The following is a 19,431-nucleotide window of genomic DNA, read 5'->3' on the forward strand; positions in this document are numbered from 1 at the left end:
GACACAGGTTCAATCCCTGGGTGAGGAAGATCCCCTGGAGAAAGGCATGGCAACCCACTCCAGTATTCTTGGCTAGAGAATTCCATGGACAGAGGAGCCTGGTGGGTTACAGTCCAAAGGGTCGCAAAGAGTTGAACACAATTGAAGTGACTTAACATGCACAACTCTTATTGGTCAACCAATCCAGCCACAGAGAGTCCATGGAGAATTTGCATCTCTGCTTTGGCCCAGAAGTGGTAGAACTTTGTCACCAAATTTCTGGGTTGAAGTTTGTAGAAACATCAATATTTGTTAAAAGTTTACTATGTTTTTTAACCATTGATAAACTTACAAATAATCCTCCCAAGAAGATTTTCATTCATGTTTTAGCCTAGTTAAATTCTAGGCTAGTAATCTAGATTTCTGATGTATACAATTTTGTCTAGTAATGTGTCATGAGTTCTAGTATCAGTAGACAGCTCGTGATAACTGTCTCCATATTCCTTTAGTATTGTTAGCCTATATTAATAATTAAATAGTTGTTTGATAGAAAGGAAAGTTTTTAAGAAACCTAGTAATGTCTTTAAAATGTATTTCTATTACCTGAAGGTTTTTAATTTAAACTTGCTCAGCCACTTCAGTTGCTCAGTCATGTCTGACTCTTTGTGACCCCATGGACTACAGCATGCCAGGCTTCCTTGTCCATCACCAACTCCTGGAGCTTGCTCAAACACATATCCATCAAGTCAGTGATGCCATCCAACCATCTTATTCTCTATTGTCCCTTTCTCCTCCTGCCTTCAATCTTTCCCAACATCAGGGTCTTTTTAAATGAGTCAGCTCTTTGCATCAGGTGGCCAAAGTATTGGAGTTTCAGCTTCAGCATCAGTCCTTCCAATGAATTAAACTTGCTGCTATTTGGCAATATATTATTTACTAAGTATGTGCTTAGTCGTTCAGTCGTGTCTCTTTTACATGATATTTATGTACTTAATAAGATATTTCTAATAAAATAATTTTTCGTGAGCCCTCCGAATTCAGTGCATTTGAAAGATGTATTAAAACTTTAATATGAAGCATAATGGGGAACATTTTTCTGATTTTCTAATGACTCACTGTGAGGATTTTGTGTTGTCTTTGTGTATGTATAATGTTACTGCAAGCAAACATTTTAAAAGCTATACATCTTATGTTTTGATGTCCCCCTAAATAGTTTTATATATTTAAGGTCTTTTGTCTGTAATTTTAAAAAATTTTATTGGAGTATAGTTGATTTACTCTAGGTTTTTAAAATTCTTTTGGAATAAGACGTGTGTATGAAAAAATAACATTACTAGTGTTAGTCAGTTGTGTCTGACTCTTGGCGAGTCCACGAACTATAGCCTGCCAGGCTCCTCTGTCCATGGAGTTCTCCACGCAAGAATACTAGAATGGATTGATGTGCCCTTCTCCAGGGGAGCTTCCTGACCCAGGGATCAAACCCAGGTCTCCAGCATTGCAGGCAGATTCTTTACCTTTGAGCTACCTGGGAAGCCTTCATTCAAAAGAAGTTGAATGTTGTTCATAGTAAAGTATAGTTTAAATTAAAATAAAATAATGGTTTCTGAGTAAAACTTCCCTGAGAAAAATTCCACTGTGTACTATCTCAGTGATCTTGGATTAGTTATCTAACCTCTCTGAATCTCAGTTTCCTCCTCTATAAACTGAAATAATAATATGTTTGTTACAGAGTTGTGGGTAAATTAAAGAAGAAACTGGATGTATAAGCAGACGTTGTGTTGCTTAAAAAATGTTGGTCTTCTTCGACATCTTTTCCTAGTAATTTAATTGGTTTGTGGCTATTACTGCAGAATACTGAGTATTCTACATCAATGTTTCTTTTACAGTAACTTTAAAATGTGAAAAATGAAACACAATAGTTATCTATAGTTATCAACAAAACTAGCTACTTAAAGTACATCAGCGATTTCCAATCATGAGTCAGTGGATGGGTGCTATCTATGACCACATGTTCAGTGTACAACTAAAAAAAATCAGGATAATAAATTTTTCATTAAGCTAAATTAATTTCATTGAAATATTATTCCTAATTGTGTTGTGTTTCAAATATCTTCAATGATACTAAAGTAAAAATAGTAAAGTTTAGGGTCTTAAAGTATCTTTTCATAGCAAAAGAAAGAAGTTGAGACTCAAATTTCTTTTAAAATTTATTTTAAATATCAGCTTTGCCACTTACTGTGTGACCTAAGGCAAAAATTATTTAGTCTCTCCTTGCATTATTTTCTCATCTGTAGAATGGAAATACCAAAAGTAACTAACTGTTGTGGTTTAGTCACTAAGTTGTGCCCAGCTCTTGCGACCCCATGGACAGTAGTCCGACAGGCTTCTCTGTCCATGAGGTTTCCCAGGCAAGAATAGTGGAGTGGGTTGCCATTTCCTTCTGCAGGGGACCTTCTGGACTCAGGAATCCAATCTACATTTCCTCCCTTGCAGATGGATTCTTTACTGCTGAGCCAGCAGGGAAGCCCACAACTAATTGTATTAAAATAAAATTAAATAATACATCAAAATTCTTAGGAGAATTCTGAAACATAAGAAGGGTTCCATGAATTGCTAAATTTATTGTCATCATCACTTGTCTGAATCTAAAATGCTGACAGTCATGCATTTAGTATTAGTAATTCCTCTTATGCCAAAATTACCTCTAAAGTAAGGAAATCTTATATTTGCAGGTGACATAATACCTTAAAGTCAGAAATTGTCTTTGTTGACTTTGTGATTGAGTATAAAAAAATTTTAAAAATGAAAGCATTTTACAAAGTATCCCTATTTTTTGTAATAAATTGAATATTGTCATTGAACATCATTCATACATTATTTGCTGATTTTTAAAGCCCTGTCTTTGTTTTTTTAATTAGATTATGCTTTGATGCTTTTGTTAAGCCCAAGAAAAGAATTTATGACTACATTATGTATTTTACATCTAAATTAATTATTAAAATTTTCCTATCTTCCTTTTTTCTCATTAATTTCTTTTTTTTTTCATTTATTTTTATTAGTTGAAGGCTAATTACTTTACAGTATTGTAGTGGTTTTTGTCATACATTGACATGAATCAGCCATGGATTTACCTGTATTCCCCATCCCGATCCCCCCTCCCACCTCCCTCTCCACCTGATTCCCTTGGGTCTTCCCAGTGCACCAGGCCCGAGCACTTATCTCATGCATCCAGCCTGGGCTGGTGATCTGTTTCACCCTAGAAAATATACATGTTTCGATGCTGTTCCCTTGAAACATCCCACCCTCACCTTCTCCCACAGGTTCCAAAAGTCTGTTCTGTACATCTGAGTCTCTTTTTCTGTTTTGCATATAGGGTTATCATTACCATCTTTCTAAATTCCATATATATGTATTAGTATGCTATATTGGTCTTTATCTTTCTGGCTTACTTCGCTCTGTATAATGGGCTCCAGTTTCATCCATCTCATTAGAACTGATTCAAATGAATTCTTTTTAATGGCTGAGTAATATTCCATGGTGTATATGTACCAGAGCTTCCTTATCCATTCGTCTGCTGATGGGCATCTAGGTTGCTTCCACGTCCTGGCTTTTGTAAATAGTGCTGTGATGAACATTGGGGTGCACATGTCTCTTTCAGATCTGGTTTCTTCAGTGTGTATGCCCAGAAGTGGGATTGCTAGGTCATATGGCAGTTCTATTTCCAGTTTTTTAAGAAATCTCCACACTGTTCTCCATAGTGGCTGTACTAGTTTGTATTCCCACCAACAGTGTAAGAGGGTTCCCTCTTCTCCACACCCTCTCCAGCATCTATTGCTTGCAGACTTTTGGATAGCAGCCATCCTGACTGGTGTGTAATGATACCTCATTGTGGTTTTGATTTGCATTTCTCTATAATGAGTAATGTTGAGCATCTTTTCGTGTTCGTTAGCCATCTGTATGTCTTCTTTGGAGAAATGTCTATTTAGTTCTTTGGCCCATTTTTTGATTGGGTCATTTATTTTTCTGGAGTTGAGCTGGAGGAGTTGCTTGTATATTTTTGAGATTAATCCTTTGTCTGTTTCTTCGTTTGCTATTATTTTCTCCCAATCTGAGAGCTGTCTTTTCACCTTGCTTATAGTTTCCTTTGTTGTGCAAAAGCTTTTAAGTTTCATTAGGTCCCATTTGTTTATTTTTGCTTTTGTTTCTAAATTCTGGGATGTGGGTCATGGAGGATCCTGCTGTGATTTATGTCGGAGAGTGTTTTGCCTATGTTCTCCTCTAGGAGTTTTATAGTTTCTGGTCTTACATTTAGATCTTTAATCCATTTTGAGTTTATTTTTGTGTGTGGTGTTAGAAAGTGTTCTAGTTTCATTCCTTTACAAGTGGTTGACCAGTTTTCCCAGCACCACTTGTTAAAGAGGTTGTCTTTTTTCCATTGTATATTCTTGCCTCCTTTGTCGAAATTAAGGTGTCCATAAGTTTGTAGATTTATCTCAGGGCTTTCTATTCTGTTCCATGAATCTATATTTCTGTCTTTGTGCCAGTACCATACTGTCTTGATGACTGTGGCTTTGTAGCATAGTCTAAAGTCAGGCAGGTTGATTCCTCCAGTTCCATTCTTCTTTCTCAAGATTACTTTGGCTATTCGAGGTTTTTTGTATTTCCATACAAATTGTGAAATTATTTGTTCTAGGTCTGTGAAAAATACCGTTGGTAGCTTGATAGGGATTGCATTGAATCTATAGATTGCTTTGGGTAGTATAGCCATTTTGACAATATTGATTCTTCCAATCGATGAACACGGTATATTTCTCCATCTGTTTGTGTCCTCTTTGATTTCTTTCATCAGTGTTTTATAGTTTTCTATGTGTAGAAACATACATTGTTCATACATTATTTGGTGTTTTTTAAAACCCTGTCTTTGTTTTTTTTATTAGATTATGCTTTGATGCTTTTGTTAAGCCCAAGAAAAGAATTTATGACTACATTATGTATTTTACATCTAAATTAATTATTAAAATTTTCCTATCTTCCTTTTTTCTCATTAATTTCTTAAAGCAAGTCTTTTTCTACATACCAACTGCACAGTGATGGAGGCCCACATAGTTTTATTATAAATAAAAATAATTGCCAAATATGTGATCTAATTTTTAATTTTTTTCTTTGAGTTGCTTGTATAGTTTATTTTTTGAAATTAGGAAAATTAGAGTGGTGTTTGTAATTTATTCTTTCTTCTCTTCTTGTGAGGCATCACAAGGTGAAAAAACAATTATTAGATAACTTTCTAATACAAAGCTTAGCATTTCCATTAATTTGAATAGCATTTGTTCTGTTTTTCTCAGGAGGAAGTGCTATTGTGTTAACTTTGAATTATTAATGGCATGACACACCATGGGGGAGAAAACCTACAACCACATATTTCAGTGGTTAAAGAGAAAGCATCACCTTTTAAGGGAGAAAGTAATGTAGTATTGAAAAGACTTCCTTTATAACAAAAGGCATTGCTCCCTTGCAGATTTTTTTAGAGCATTCTAGTCTGACTCTTCCTTGAAACATGTTCATTTAGAAGCTTCAGTCATGTTTTTCCTAAATATGTAATGTTGCCGCTTGTCCTGAAGACAAGAGAATGGGAAGGCTTGGTAGGAACTGCCCTACACCCTCACTCATCGTGTTTTTGGGACACAACAAAATTCTGTTCCTGGAAAGTAAGGCGGAGTGACAGGGGTGCTGTCTTACTTTTTGTCTCTAGTATGTCGTGTGACACTTTTGACGCTTTGGCTGGGACTCATTGGGCATTTAGAAAATGAATAGATTTCAAGCCAGTCGACCTGCACATGTCAGATGTATGATTAAATTTTTATTTTTTTAATTAATTTATTTTTATGATTAATTTTTAAAAATATGGAACGCTTCACGAATTTGCGTGTCATCCTTGTGCAGGGGCCATGCTAATCTTCTCTGTATCGTTCCAATTTTAGTATATGTGCTGCCGAAGCAAGCACTTATGATTAAATTTTTAAAGTCACTTTTAAATAAGTCATTTAATTCAAGTTTTGCATTCCTGGCTTGCTATCCAAATTATTGTCTTCCAGTTTTCTCTGGACTTGTTTGTTAAGAAGTGATAGAAACCATGACTACATTTGGAACACATGTTGGCTAAGTACTGCGTTGAGTAATGTGTATAAGAAGTGAGTGATGAGTGAGATATTATGAACTTCACCAATGAATCACTTTTGATCAGTAATGTTCTGAGATTCTTCTCTAGAGTGGAATAAAATAATATAACTTAAATTCCTGACTCCTGAACAATTAAAGAAAATGGTATTCCCCTCAAGTACAGTAAATTAAAGTTTTGGCTATTAATAGATAACCGAACTCTAGTCAATAATGTATGAAGCTGATAGGTATCTGATAGAACCTCATTTAAAGGATGTCATTGCACCCAGAATTGTTTTTCCATTACTATACTTGAGGCGAGAGTTTAGGTATGATTGTCAGTAAGCAAAACAGTGCAGGGACTTGCAGAATAAATTGCCATATGGCACTGCCAGTGTGCAAAGTTGCAGTCAGGAGCTCTGAACCCTAAGCTCATGTACTAGATATGTTATAGGTGAAGGCCTCTCTATTACATTTATGAGCCAATGGGTCCTGGAAGGCTTTACTAGACAACAGATGTTAGCTTGTTAAAGCATTTTTTAAAAATAGCCTTATAAAAAGTTTATAGAATGCATGTTTTAACCTGCTGAGATCCAACATAAATAATATTTAGAGAATAATTGTAAAACCAAATAGTAGTTGTAGGAAATATTGATATTTTAGAAAATACTTTGACTCATTGTAAAGTGTATGCCTTTAGCCATTATTATTTGACTATAGATATAATCTATGAGTCAGGCAGGATCTTTGTTTTTCCATAGTCTCTTTTAAATGCAATATACCTCTTTATATATAGGTGTGATTGCTTCCAAGTTACCACATTCTTAAAAAGGCACTTAGCAAAACCATTGAAATTTGATACATTTATGTGCTGAGGAGCAATTTCTGTAGAAAGTTCTTTCTTAAATTAGTTGAATTTTTTTAATATGTAATAGAATAAAAAGGGGTGATTTTATTCAAATAAGGGTATATCACAACCTTTTTTTTTTATTTATAGCAGTACTTTGGTATTGCTGTACTTACATAGCAGAACTTATTTCAAAATGTTTTTGCACTCATTTCTTTTTTAATATCCTATTGTGGGCAGAAATGAAACTATACTTAAGTTCAGGTTGTTACCATTACTCTAATAGCTATAAATGCATCACTATTTCATGTGAGCAAACATGGGCTGAGATTTAGCGAATCTACTGGACCAGAGAAATCTATTTATCCAATGACTGGTTTATAGTTTTTCAACAGAACATTGGTCTCCACATTTTTGGTTAACTTTAGTACCCTTTATCTGAATCAAATTGCTCATGATGCTAAATGTAAAATAAATGCAAGCTTTTTTGACAGTGGTAGAAGACAGGAGGGGCCAGAGCCTTGCCAGCTTTTATCCTTCTATGTCCCCAGCCCCATATCTCTACCACTATTGTTATGTTCCACTATGCTAAGGTGTTTTCAGTCATGTCCAACTCTTTGCGACCCCATGTAGCCCTCCAAGCTCCTCTGACCATGGGATTCTCCAGGCAAGAATGCTAGAGTGGATTGCCATGCCCTTCTCTAGGGGATCTTCCTGACCCAGGGATCAAATCTGTGCCTCTTACCTCTCCTGTGTTGTCAGGCGAGTTCTTTACCACCAGCATCACCTGGGAAGCCCACTAAAGTACATTTCAAAAAAGTATATTTGAGTGGAAAATCAAATAACATGTAAATTTAATGACTGTCAGTATTTCTGGTAAACTAACTACGACTCCTACATCAACCATCACACTGTTTTCTGATATAACCTCTATATTGTATTTGCCAGTTTTGTTATTCTAGATACCACTTTCCTATTTCTCACTTCCACCCCTGTATCCACCCTCTCTCCCACAGTCTACAAAGAAACACACACACAGACACATACATACACACGGAGCCCACTCTTGATCACTCTCAGCTTCTTAAGTATACCCTATGGTAGCTAAAGAGCCTCCCTGGTGACTCAGTTGGTAAAGAATGTACATGCAGTGCAGAAGACACAGGTTCAATCCCTGGGTCAGGAAGATCCCCTAGAGAAAGAAATGGTTACCCACTTCAGTATTCTTGCCTATGAAATCTCATGGACAGAGGAGCCTGGTGGACTCACTCTATGAGATTGCAAGATTTGGACATGGCTTAGCCATGACTCAGCCACAACTACCACCACTATGGTGGCTAGAGATCAGATCAGAAGCAAAATTTTGAAGTAGATGGTAAAATTGCTCATTCCATCACTAATCTTTCCTCTCTTGGTAATCCTTCACTAACAGAACCTAGCCATAACCACTTTTCTGGGGAGCACCTATTCATTCAACTTTCTTAGTTGTTTGATGTTGTTACTGTTCAATCAGCACTTTGTGTCCATGCTTTAAAACCCAATGGACTGCAGCATGCCAGACCTCCCTGTCCTTCACTATCTCCTGGAGTTTGCTCAAATTCATGTCCATTTAGTTGGTGATGCTCTCTAACCATCTCATCCTCTGCCTCCCTCTTCTTTTGCCCTCAGTCTTTCTCAGCATCAGGGTCTTTTCCAGTGAGTTGGTTCTTCACATCAGATGGCCAAAGTATTGGAACTTCAGCTTCAGCGTCAGTCCTTTCAGTAGATATTCAGGGTTGATTTCCTTTAGGATTGACTAGTTTGATCTCCTTGCATCCAAGAAACTCTCAAGAGTCTTCTCCAGCACCACTCAGTTGTTTGCTTTCTACCAAAACAAATCTGTTCTAGACTTGGATTCATTCTCTCAAAGCCCTGGTAATTGACATACATCCTTTACGCATGTAGCTAATATGTTAATATTAGTATTACAAAATGAGTTAGTTTCCCCTCCCTCATCATATTTAACACCCCAATCTTTATATTCAGTTGCAGAATACAAAGACTTAAGTTTTACCCAGTAGTAGGACTCATTAAATACGTTCATGAATATCATACATTTGGATGACTACCTAATTATGATAATATTTTAGATTTGTATATTAATAGTGATACTACCTTAGATTTTTGTAGTGCTTATAATCTCATTTCTTGAAGTAAGTTAGCTGCATACTAACTTATGCAGAGGACCAGTCTACCACTGATGTGGAATGTGTAAGGCAGCTTTGGGTATTATGTAAACATTTGGAATTAAGAAGCATAGAAATATATGTTCATTTGTAAATTGTCTTTTTATCTTTTGAAATCCCAAACAGAATGTTGCTAGTTTTATTTTAAAATAAATTATAAAAGGTGAGTGGATTTAAATCAAAAGGTTGTAACTAATAGTGCAGGGGAAAATGACAAATTTACTAAAGCAGTTCTGAAATTATTTAAACTTGATAAGCTGCACTAGCTCACTTGTTCTTCATAAAAAAACTTTTGGGTGGGTGATGCATTTATTCTGTCCCCATTTATAGCTAATGAAACCAAGGCTGAAAGGGTTAGTAATGTGTCATATCTAGAAAACAGTAAACTTGAATCCTCTCTTCTGACAGTTGTCAAGTACTCTTTATTCTGTATAAAGATATTAAACCAGACTTGTCTTATGATTGGTTATGTTCATAAATATGTATATATTTATAGTAATAAAAGTATTTTGTGTATGACTATGTACATATCATTTATTACTGAAAATATGTGCATATAGATAAGACTTCATGTGTTCTAAACTCACAGAACTAATTTGGATAAGTTCTTATAAAGGAAATATTAGACAAATATCTTGCTTAAAGTAGAATGCAGGTAACAGTGTTATATGAAGAAGCATGACTCAAATTTACCTATAGAATGTATTTCCAAAGAAAGTGATACTGTTATATATATTTTCTATGCACTTAACACCATTTCTGATGTTCTTTTTAGGCTCCTGATAGTAAATAAATAATATTTGAGGGAGTAGTAAAATTTATTTAAACATGAATTTTCAGCACAACAAAGTTGTGAGTGGAACACAAAAATACTATAAAAGAGGTGACATTTGGAAAAGAATTTCCCAAGATGGGAATAAAGCATATGTTATGATTAGACTAAATATTAGATTGACTTTTCCTTGCTTTATTTGGGAGAGCAGAGGATAGTAGAAATGCAGTTTCAAGGGACTGAATTCTGTTTTTCTGATCATCTACAAATGTTATAAAATACCATACACACATGCACACACACACAAACACTAAAGATCTCCATCTATTTATTTTTAAGACTCTGGGGAGAAAAATGAGCTTGTGAAACATGGTTTAGATTTAGCTAATATGTCCTAAATAGCAAAAGCATACTGATTTTGATTAAATAAATGTGATGCTTTCAAAAGTAAGCTTTGGGAGAGATCAAATAACTGACAAAAAGAACTTTTTAAAAAAAATTTAAAAAGGAAAATCCCAAACACTCTCTTAGTCTAGAAAGGACAGGTGTCAGCAGGTTGACATCTTCCAAATTTGACTTTAGCATTGCTATTCTGAAGTAGAATTTTCTATAATTGTTAGATTTAATCTCAAGGGACCATTATCACAAGTGAGAAGTTACTGGAGGAGAATGGGTACATGTATATGGTTGGCTGGATCCATTCGCTGTTCACCTGAAATTATCACAATATTGTTAATCGGCTGTATCGTAATACAAAATAAAAAGTGCAAAACCTAAAAAACAAGACATTAATCTGCACCTGAATTTCAGTACTGTGAAAATATAGTTTATTTCTGTGACAGTTTAATTTTTAAAAAGTGTGAAGTATTTATAAATACATATGGTATTTAAATATCATCTCTTTAAAAGTATGGAAGATAAAGTTGGTGAAAAGTATTTGAATCTATCAGCATACAATGCAGGCTCTCAAAAGTTTGAATCTAGCATAATGTCATTCTAAAACCAACAGAGCTCCTTGACATTGGCCTCAGCAATGTTTTTTTTTTTTTTTTTTTTTTGGAGTTAATACCAAAAGCATAGATAGCAAAAAGCAAAAATAAGCAAGTGTTATTACATCAATTAATGATGCTTTTGAACTGTGGTGTTGGAGAAGACTCTTGAGAGTCCCTTGGACTGCAAGGAGATCCAATTAGTCCATCCTAAGGAGATCAGTCTTGGGTATTCATTGGAAGGACTGATGCTGAAGCTGAAACTCCAGTACTTTGGCCACCTCATGTGAAGAGTTGATTCATTGGAAAAGTCCCTGATGCTGGGAGGGACTGGGGGTGGGTGGAGAAGGGGATGGCAGAGGATGAGATGGCTGGCTGGCATCACTGACTCGAGGGGCATGAGTTTGAGTGAACTCCGGGAGTTGGTGATGGACAGGGAGGCCTAGCATACTGCGATTCATGGGGTCGCAAAGAGTTGGACACAACTGAGTGATTGAACTGAACTGAACTGAATGTTTATTAAATCAGTATATTATTTTTAAATATGTAAAGGCTTATCTTACAGTCTTTCTAAGATTGTGCTTATCTTTTCCATGAATGTTCTTATTTTCTACTAAGCGAAGTATAAAGGTTTGTCTTTCTGTATCTGTATTCTGTTTCTTTCTGTCTTGGAATTATCAGTTAACATGATCAAGTCCTCCCCATTAATCTGCCTGTATTATTCAACTTCAAAGCCTAGAACTCCATTACACATCACATAACTTTCCTTGGCTGTTTACATTTGTTTGATTTCAGTTAAGTGAATTAAAGATGTTTTACTCTTCTTGCTTGGTGTCATGGGTAGGCTGATACTTCACCCAGTAATGTTTGTAAAATTTTGTTTTAATTATATGAGAAATACATACATCTGAAGGAACAGAATGGTAAATAGTGTAAAGAACTGGTTGTATTCTACCAAATTAATACAGTTGAAATTTATAAATTTCATTTATTATATGCTTATAATACAAGCATATCATCTGTTTTTGTTTTTTACTTAATGAGAAAATTTAGTGTGTCCTAGAATACCATTATAATCAACTTTTATGAATGCTAATATTGTGGGCTATATCATATTTTATGCTATTTTGAAACTTCCTTTGAGTTCGAGATCTTTACTTTTAGTGACATCTTACTGGTACCCAAGTAAAGCACTTTTTATAACTAAAAAGGCAGAGCCTCCCTTTGACCCTGTCATTGCTACTATCCTGTACTTGGCTGTTCTCTTTGTTGTAAATTAAAATAGATGAAGGCTGTTGAGCCAAGTCAATGATGGAGGCTAATTTAATGTGAAGTAATTGATGAACTCTAAATTGTCCCACTTTTCCTTTTTGAAACACATTGAGTAGAGCTTAAAATTCCAGGCAGAGTATTTTGATTTATGCTTTTTGTCACGTGGATATTGAGCAACTTATTGTAGATAGAGAAACAGGAATTAACTATTTATAAATACTTTCATAGTTTCTGTTTATTTCACTGTAAAACAGTCAGAGAAATGGGCCCAGCTTAAATATACTACTAGAGTAACCATTTTTTAAAAAAGGAATGCTATCTGAGAGAGGGGACAGGGTCATATAGAGATTACCAAGTTAATGCAATTAGTTAAATGCTGTGAGGCACACTATTCTAAAAGAGGGGAAAAAATCAAGTAAAAAAACAAACAAACAAACATGGTGACCTGTGTCACCGTGATTTTGGTGAATTTTGATGAATCTGAATGCCCTTGAACCTGAATTTACAAGAGGAGAGATATAATAGGCATCCTGCATGATGGAACTGCCTTGCATATGGTACACTGTTAAAGTTCAGTAGAATTCAAAAGATGCTGTAGTTGTTACTAGTATCCAGAAGCAATATAAGAAAGCAGCTATCCAGAAATTACCATTACTAGCACTTTTCTGTTCAGTGCTTTTTCCATTAGGTTATGTCAAAAACACCATCCACAGTACATGCACATGAACAGAGTTGTGCTTTCTGCTCCCACAGTCTGTGTAGAATAGCTAACACGAGGAACAAAAAGAAAATCAAGACATTTTTGAATAATATTCTCACACCTTTTACTATTTGGCAGAAGTGTTAGGGGCTATTCAGTAAAGTTGCTGCTGCTGCTAAGTCGCTTCAGTCGTGTCTGACTCTGGGTGACCCCATAGACGGCAGCCCACCAGGCTCCCCGTCCCTGGGATTCTCCAGGCAAGAACACTGGAGTGGGTTGCCATTTCCTTCTCCAATGCAGGAAAGTGAAAAGTGAAAGTGAAGGCGCTCAGTCGTGTCTGACTCTTCGTGACCCCATGGACTGCAGCCCACCAGGCTCCTCCGTCCATGGGATTTTCCAGACAAGAGTGCTGGAGTGGGTTGCCATTGCCTTCTCCACAGTAAAGTTGCTAGTCATGTAAATTTGGTACTTCTAGCTACTAAATTGAGCTGTTGGAGCTCTTCTTTACTCTTATGATTAATTTTTAACATTCTTATAATACAAATAGACTGAACCACACTCAGAAAGTGACAAGTTAAAATTTTTTCATTGAAAACAAAAACTTTACACAGCTGCCCAATGTGAATAGAACTGCAAATCCAAACCACAGTCTCATCTATGCAGTGATTTATTTTTCTTGGGGGGGGGGTGTTGTGGTTTGTTTGTTTTGATTTGTTTTGAGGAGTTAGAACAGTACTAAGTCTAATGGGCAACAAGGAGAGTCCTTTAGAGTAAGGACCATCTAGGACTGTTGATAGGCTGAGAAGTACATCTAATAATCAGTGGTCAGCTACGACCTACTGAAATTTTAGTTTTGTGTCTGTTAAAAATTATTATCAAGAGAAGAGAGCCAAGGACTTCCTATTAAACTTCCAAGTGATGAGAAGCACAAAAACAGTTTAGGGCCAAGAAAATGAAATGACCAATAAAATTAAACTGAATTATGGAGGAAAGTAAATCCTTTAGAAATAGAAACCTGTTGCCAAACTAAGTTCAAAAACACTGGTGCATGAGCTCAATAAAGAAGATGAATTTTTTTTAAGTGTTGCTAATACCAGGTCAGAACACTATCAAGAGGAATTAAGAAGCACTGATTGAGCCACACAGGCTGTTAAAGGTCAGAGACAAAAATCAGAAGTAGGGTGTCTGCTGCCTTAGAGCACTCTTATTGTTTGACTCTCTGTCTTCCTTTAGCATCTGTAACTTTATGCAGGTTTAGTTATTTAACGACGTCTATGATTATTCCTTCTCATTATTTGTCTAATTTCATACTGGTGTTTATCGTATTTATAGAAAAAATCATATGGTCATCTCAGTAGATATTAAAACAAAAAATTCAGCATTACTCATGATTTTAAAAACTTAGAAAACTATGAATACAAAGAAATTTCCCTTAATTGATAAAAAGTATCTGTAGAAGTCCAACATACAGCATACTTGAAATTCAGTGCAGAAACGTACAAAGGACATCTTTTCAAATTGCGAACAGTGGAAAGATACCATCTATCCTATTTCTATGTAAAATGTACTGGTGCATGTAGACAGTGCAGTAAGTCAAGAAGAAATTAAAAGCATGCAGGATAACAAATAAATGAATTTTTCATTGTTTACAGATTATGTAACCGTCTACAAAGAAAATCTGAATGAATCTATAAAAAAATTTTAGAAATATTTAAAAAGTTAGAAAGTAACCCCAAATAAACTAAATATACAAAAGAGAATCTCATATTCATATACACAAGCAAAAAGAATAATGTAATTTTTAAAAATTATAGTAACAACAAAAATATAAGCTGCTTAGGAATATTTCTAACAGATGTGCAGCATTTTTATGTATAAGTTATAAAGTTTTATAAAGCTTTATTGAGAAATATTAATAAAGATCCAACTAAATAGAGAGAGATAGCTTCGTGGCTGGGAAGATTTACTGTAGTTAAGACATGAATTCTATTCAAATTGATTTGTAGAATTAATGAAATTGCCATTGAAACAGGGTTGTATAGAATATAAAAGATAATTTTAAGATTTACATAGAAAAGCAAAGTATTGAGAATATCCAGGACATTCCTGACAAAGAAGAATAAGATTAAATGACTTGCCTTTCAAGATATTCAGGTTTAATATGTAGCTAGAGTAATGGAGAAAGCGCCTATTTTGCACAGTGGTAGAGAGATTAAGAGAAGAGAATACAGAGGCCAGCAAAATTCCACATATGTTTGGAAACTTGATATACATCAGTGATAATTATTGGGGATAAAATAAATAAGTTATAACCTCATACAACAACATGGATAATTGTTAGAAACATAAGCTTAAATGAAAAGAGCAAGTTGTAAAGGCTTGTTCACAGCTAGAGAACATTTGTGTAAACATCAGAAAGCACCAGAACTATCAACAATAGTGGTTACCTTTGGAGTAGGAAAGTGGGGGAATGAAATAGGAAAGGAACACATAGGTGGGTGGAAATTTTAGTCACATTCTAATTCTTTAGTAGGGTGATGATTCTGATGTTCATTTTATTATGCTTTTAATTGAATACATGCAACATATGCATTAACTCGTGTATTTATATACATTAAAATATAATCCTTTGTGTATGTCTAAATATTTTGAAGTAGACTGATATTAAATAAATAGAAGAAAGAAAACCAGGATATTTTAGACATAGATGAAAAGATTTTTGCCTTTTTTGATATCAAAATTTAATGTAGTGCTTGCATAACAATAGACCACTCTTGGAATTGAATAAAACGTCCAGAAATATGGACTTCCCTGATGATCCAGTGCTTAAGAATCTGCCTTGCATTGCAGGGGAGGTGGGTTCAATCCCTGGTCAGGGAGCTAGATCCCAGGTTGTGAAGCATCTAAGCCCACACGCCACAATGAGATACCGCATGACACAACTGAGATCCTGTGTGCTGCACCAAGACCCACACAGCCAAATAAATAAGTCTTTAAAAAGAAAAGTCCAGATATAGACCCCACATGAATACATAAAAGCCTGTGGGAATTTCATCTATGACTTGATTTGCATATTAGTGGGGAAAGGATAAGCTATTTAATAAACCATGGTGGGATATTTGATTTTCCATATTGAAAAATTGAAAAAAAAATTGAAAAATGAAGTAGGCTGTCAACTTGCACAAAAGATAAACTCAGATTAAAATTAATAAATTTCATTTAAAACAAAAGTTAAAGTTTTCAACTGAAAAAAAAATTATAGGACAGGATCTTAGTAAGATTAAGATACACATGAATTTCTGGGTAAATAGCAAAAAGAAGCTTGCATATGTGTGCCGGGAGGCATGTACAAAATTTTCTTGGCAATACATTTGTGACAGCCAAAACTGAAGCTAAAACAGATGTCCATTCATAAATAAATTGTGCTGTGTTCATCTAGTGAAACATTATGAGAGGAAGAAAAGAATTACCTACACAGGCATCAACATGAGTAAATCTTAAAATCATGAAATTAATGTATAGGAAGAGCAAATTGCAGAAAATATACAGCATGTAATGAATGAAAGGTGCCTATCTGAGCCATATTGTTTAGCAGTGCATAGGTTCAGTTCAGTCGCTCAGTCGTGTCCAGCTCTTTTCGACCCCATGGACTGCAGCACGCCAGGCTTCCCTGTCCATCACCAATTCCTGGAGCTTACTCAAACTCATGTCCATTGAGTCAGTGATGCAATCCAACCATCTCATCCTCTGTCAACCCCTTCTCCTACAACCTTCAATTATTCCCAGCATCAGAGTCTTTTCAAATGAGTCATTACTTCACATCAGGTGACCAAAGTATTGGAGTTTCAGCTTCAGCCTCAGTCCTTCCAATGAATATTCAGGACTGATCTCCTTTAGGATTGACTGGTTGGATCTCCTTGCAGTCCAAGAGGCTCTCAACAGTCTTCTCCAACACCACAGTTCAAAAGCATCAATTCTTTGGCTCTCAGCTTTCTTTATAGTCCAACTCTCGCATCCATACATGACTACTGGAAAAACCATAGCTTTGACTAGACAGACCTTTGTTGGCAAAGTAATGTCTCTGCTTTTTAATACGATGTCTATGTTGGTCATAGCTTGTCTTCCAAGGAGCAAGCATCTTTTAATTTCATGGCTGCAATCACCATCTGCAATGATTTTGGAGCCCAAAAATAAAGTCTGTCACTGTTTCCATTGTTTCCTCATCAATTTACTGTGAAGTGATGGGACCGGATGCCATGATCTTAGTTTTCTGAATGTTGAGCTTTAAGCCACATTTTCCACTCTCCTCTATCACTTTCATCAAGAGGCTCTTTAGTTCTTCTTCACTTTCTGCTGTCAGCATGGTGTGTCCACATATCTGAGGTTATTGATATTTCTCCTGTCAATCTTGATTCCAACTTGTGCTTCATCCAGCCCAGCATTTCTTATGATGTACTCTGAATATAAGTTAATTCAACAGGGTGACAATATACAGCCTTGACGTACTCTTTTTCCTATTTGGAACCAGTCTGTTGTTCCATGTCCAGTTCTAACTGTTGCTTCCTGAACTGCATACAGATTTCTCAGGAGGCAGGTCAGGTGGTCTGGTATTCCCATCTCTTGAAGAATTGTCCACAGTTTGTGGTGATCCACACAGTCAAAGGCTTTGGCATAGTCAATAAAGCAGAAATAGATATTTTTGGGGAATTCTCTTGCTTTTTGGATGATCCAACTGATGTTAGCAATTTGATCTCTGGTTCCTCTGCCTTTTCTAAATCCGGCTTGAACATCTGGAAATTCACAATTCACATATTGTTGAAGCCTGGCTTGGAGAATTTTGAGCATCACTGTTCAATTTCAGCTTTTTCAGCATTACTGGTCCAGGCATAGACTTGGATTACTGTGATATTGAATGGTTTGCCTTGGGAAAGAGATCATTCTGTCGTTTTTGAGATTGCATCCAAGTACTGCATTTCAGACTCTTTTGTTGACTATAATGGCTACTCCATTTCTTCTAAGGTATTCTTGCCCACAGTTGTAGATGTAATGGTCATCTAAATTAAATTCACCCATTCCAGTCATTTTAGTTTGCTGATTCCTAAAATGTCAGTGTTCTGTGTCCTGTTTGACCACTTCCAATTTACCTTGATTCAGTGACTTAGCAGCATCAGCAGCAGCATGGACCCAACATTCCAGGTTCCTGTTCAGTCTTGCTCTTTACAGCACTGGACTTTACTTCCATCACCAGTCACATCCACAACTGGGTGTTGTTTTTGCTTTGGCTCCATCTCTTCATTCTTTCTGGAGTTATTTCTCCACTGATCTTACAGCGTATTGGGCACCTACTGACCTGGGGAGTTCATCTTTCAGTGTCCTATTTTTGCCTTTTCATACTGTTGGGGTTCTCAAGGCAAGGATACTGAAGTGGTTTGCCATTCTCTTCTCCAGTGGACCATGTTTTGTCAGAACTCTCCACCATGATCTGTCTGTCTTGGGTGGCCCTACATGGCATGGCTCATAGTTTCATTGAGTTAGACAAGGCTGTGGTCCATGTGATCAGATTGGTTAGGTTTCTGTGATTGTGGTTTTTATTGTCTTCCCTCTGATGGAGAAGGATAAGAGGCTTATGGAAGCTTCCTGATGGGAGAGACTGACTGAGGGGAAAACTGGGTCTTGTTCTGATGTGTGGGGCCATGCTCAGTAAATCTTTAATCCAATTTTCCATTGATGGGTGCGGCTGTGTTCCCTCCCTGTTATTTGACCTGAGGCCAAACATATATGAAAGCTATTTAAAATAAAGAGACCAGTTAACACAATATTCAGGATATAGGTCTCTGGATGGAGAGAGACACAATGAGAAAGGAACAGAGAGGCTTAAAAGATACTGATCTCTCCTTTCCTTAAGCATATGTGAGTAAGTGGACTGCTACAGTAAAGTACCACAGATTAGGTGGTTTGAAATAAAAATTTATTTTCTCCTAGCTCTAGAGTCTGTAAGTCCAAGATGAATATGTTGACAAGACTGGTTCCTTCTAAGGCCATAAAGGAGAGTCTGTTCCACACATCACTCCTAGCTTCTGGTTGTTTGCTGTCAACTTTCAGCATTCCTTGGTTTGTAGATACATCATCCCGATCATTTTCAGATGGAAATCTCCTTATGTCTCTGTCTCTCCACGTTACTTTCTTCCTTCTCTACACATTCATCTGAAAGCCTGCCATTTTTGAGATTGCATTCAAGTCCTGCATTTCAGGCTCATTTGTTGACTATGATGGCTACTCCATTTCTTCTAAGGTATTCTTGCCCAGAGTAGCAGATGTAATGGTCATCTGAGTTAAATTCACCCATTCCAGTCATTTTAGTTTGCCTAGCCCACCAACCAGTCGCTCCCAGTTTGTCCCTGCAGCTGGTGTGGGTTTCTCTTTCGTGGAATATTTAAATGTGTCACGTCTTTCTGTTCTCAGTGTTTAGTACAGGGCCAGAATCTGATCTG

The 19,431-nt window shown here is 36.1% G+C and overlaps 1 protein-coding gene and 1 non-coding gene across 2 annotated transcripts in view; one reads left to right on the forward strand and one right to left on the reverse strand.

Annotated features, from left to right (window-relative positions):
- Nucleotides 1-19,431, forward strand: part of ATRNL1 (attractin like 1) — a 751,710-nt gene that overhangs the window by 445,192 nt on the left and 287,087 nt on the right. The window lies entirely within an intron of this gene.
- LOC139036142 (U6 spliceosomal RNA) lies at nt 5,875-5,981 on the reverse strand. Its single transcript, XR_011488874.1, has one exon. It is a non-coding gene; the product is annotated as a U6 spliceosomal RNA (small nuclear RNA).

Source organism: Odocoileus virginianus, chromosome 7, assembly GCF_023699985.2.
Source record: "Odocoileus virginianus isolate 20LAN1187 ecotype Illinois chromosome 7, Ovbor_1.2, whole genome shotgun sequence".
Lineage (NCBI taxonomy): Eukaryota > Metazoa > Chordata > Mammalia > Artiodactyla > Cervidae > Odocoileus > Odocoileus virginianus.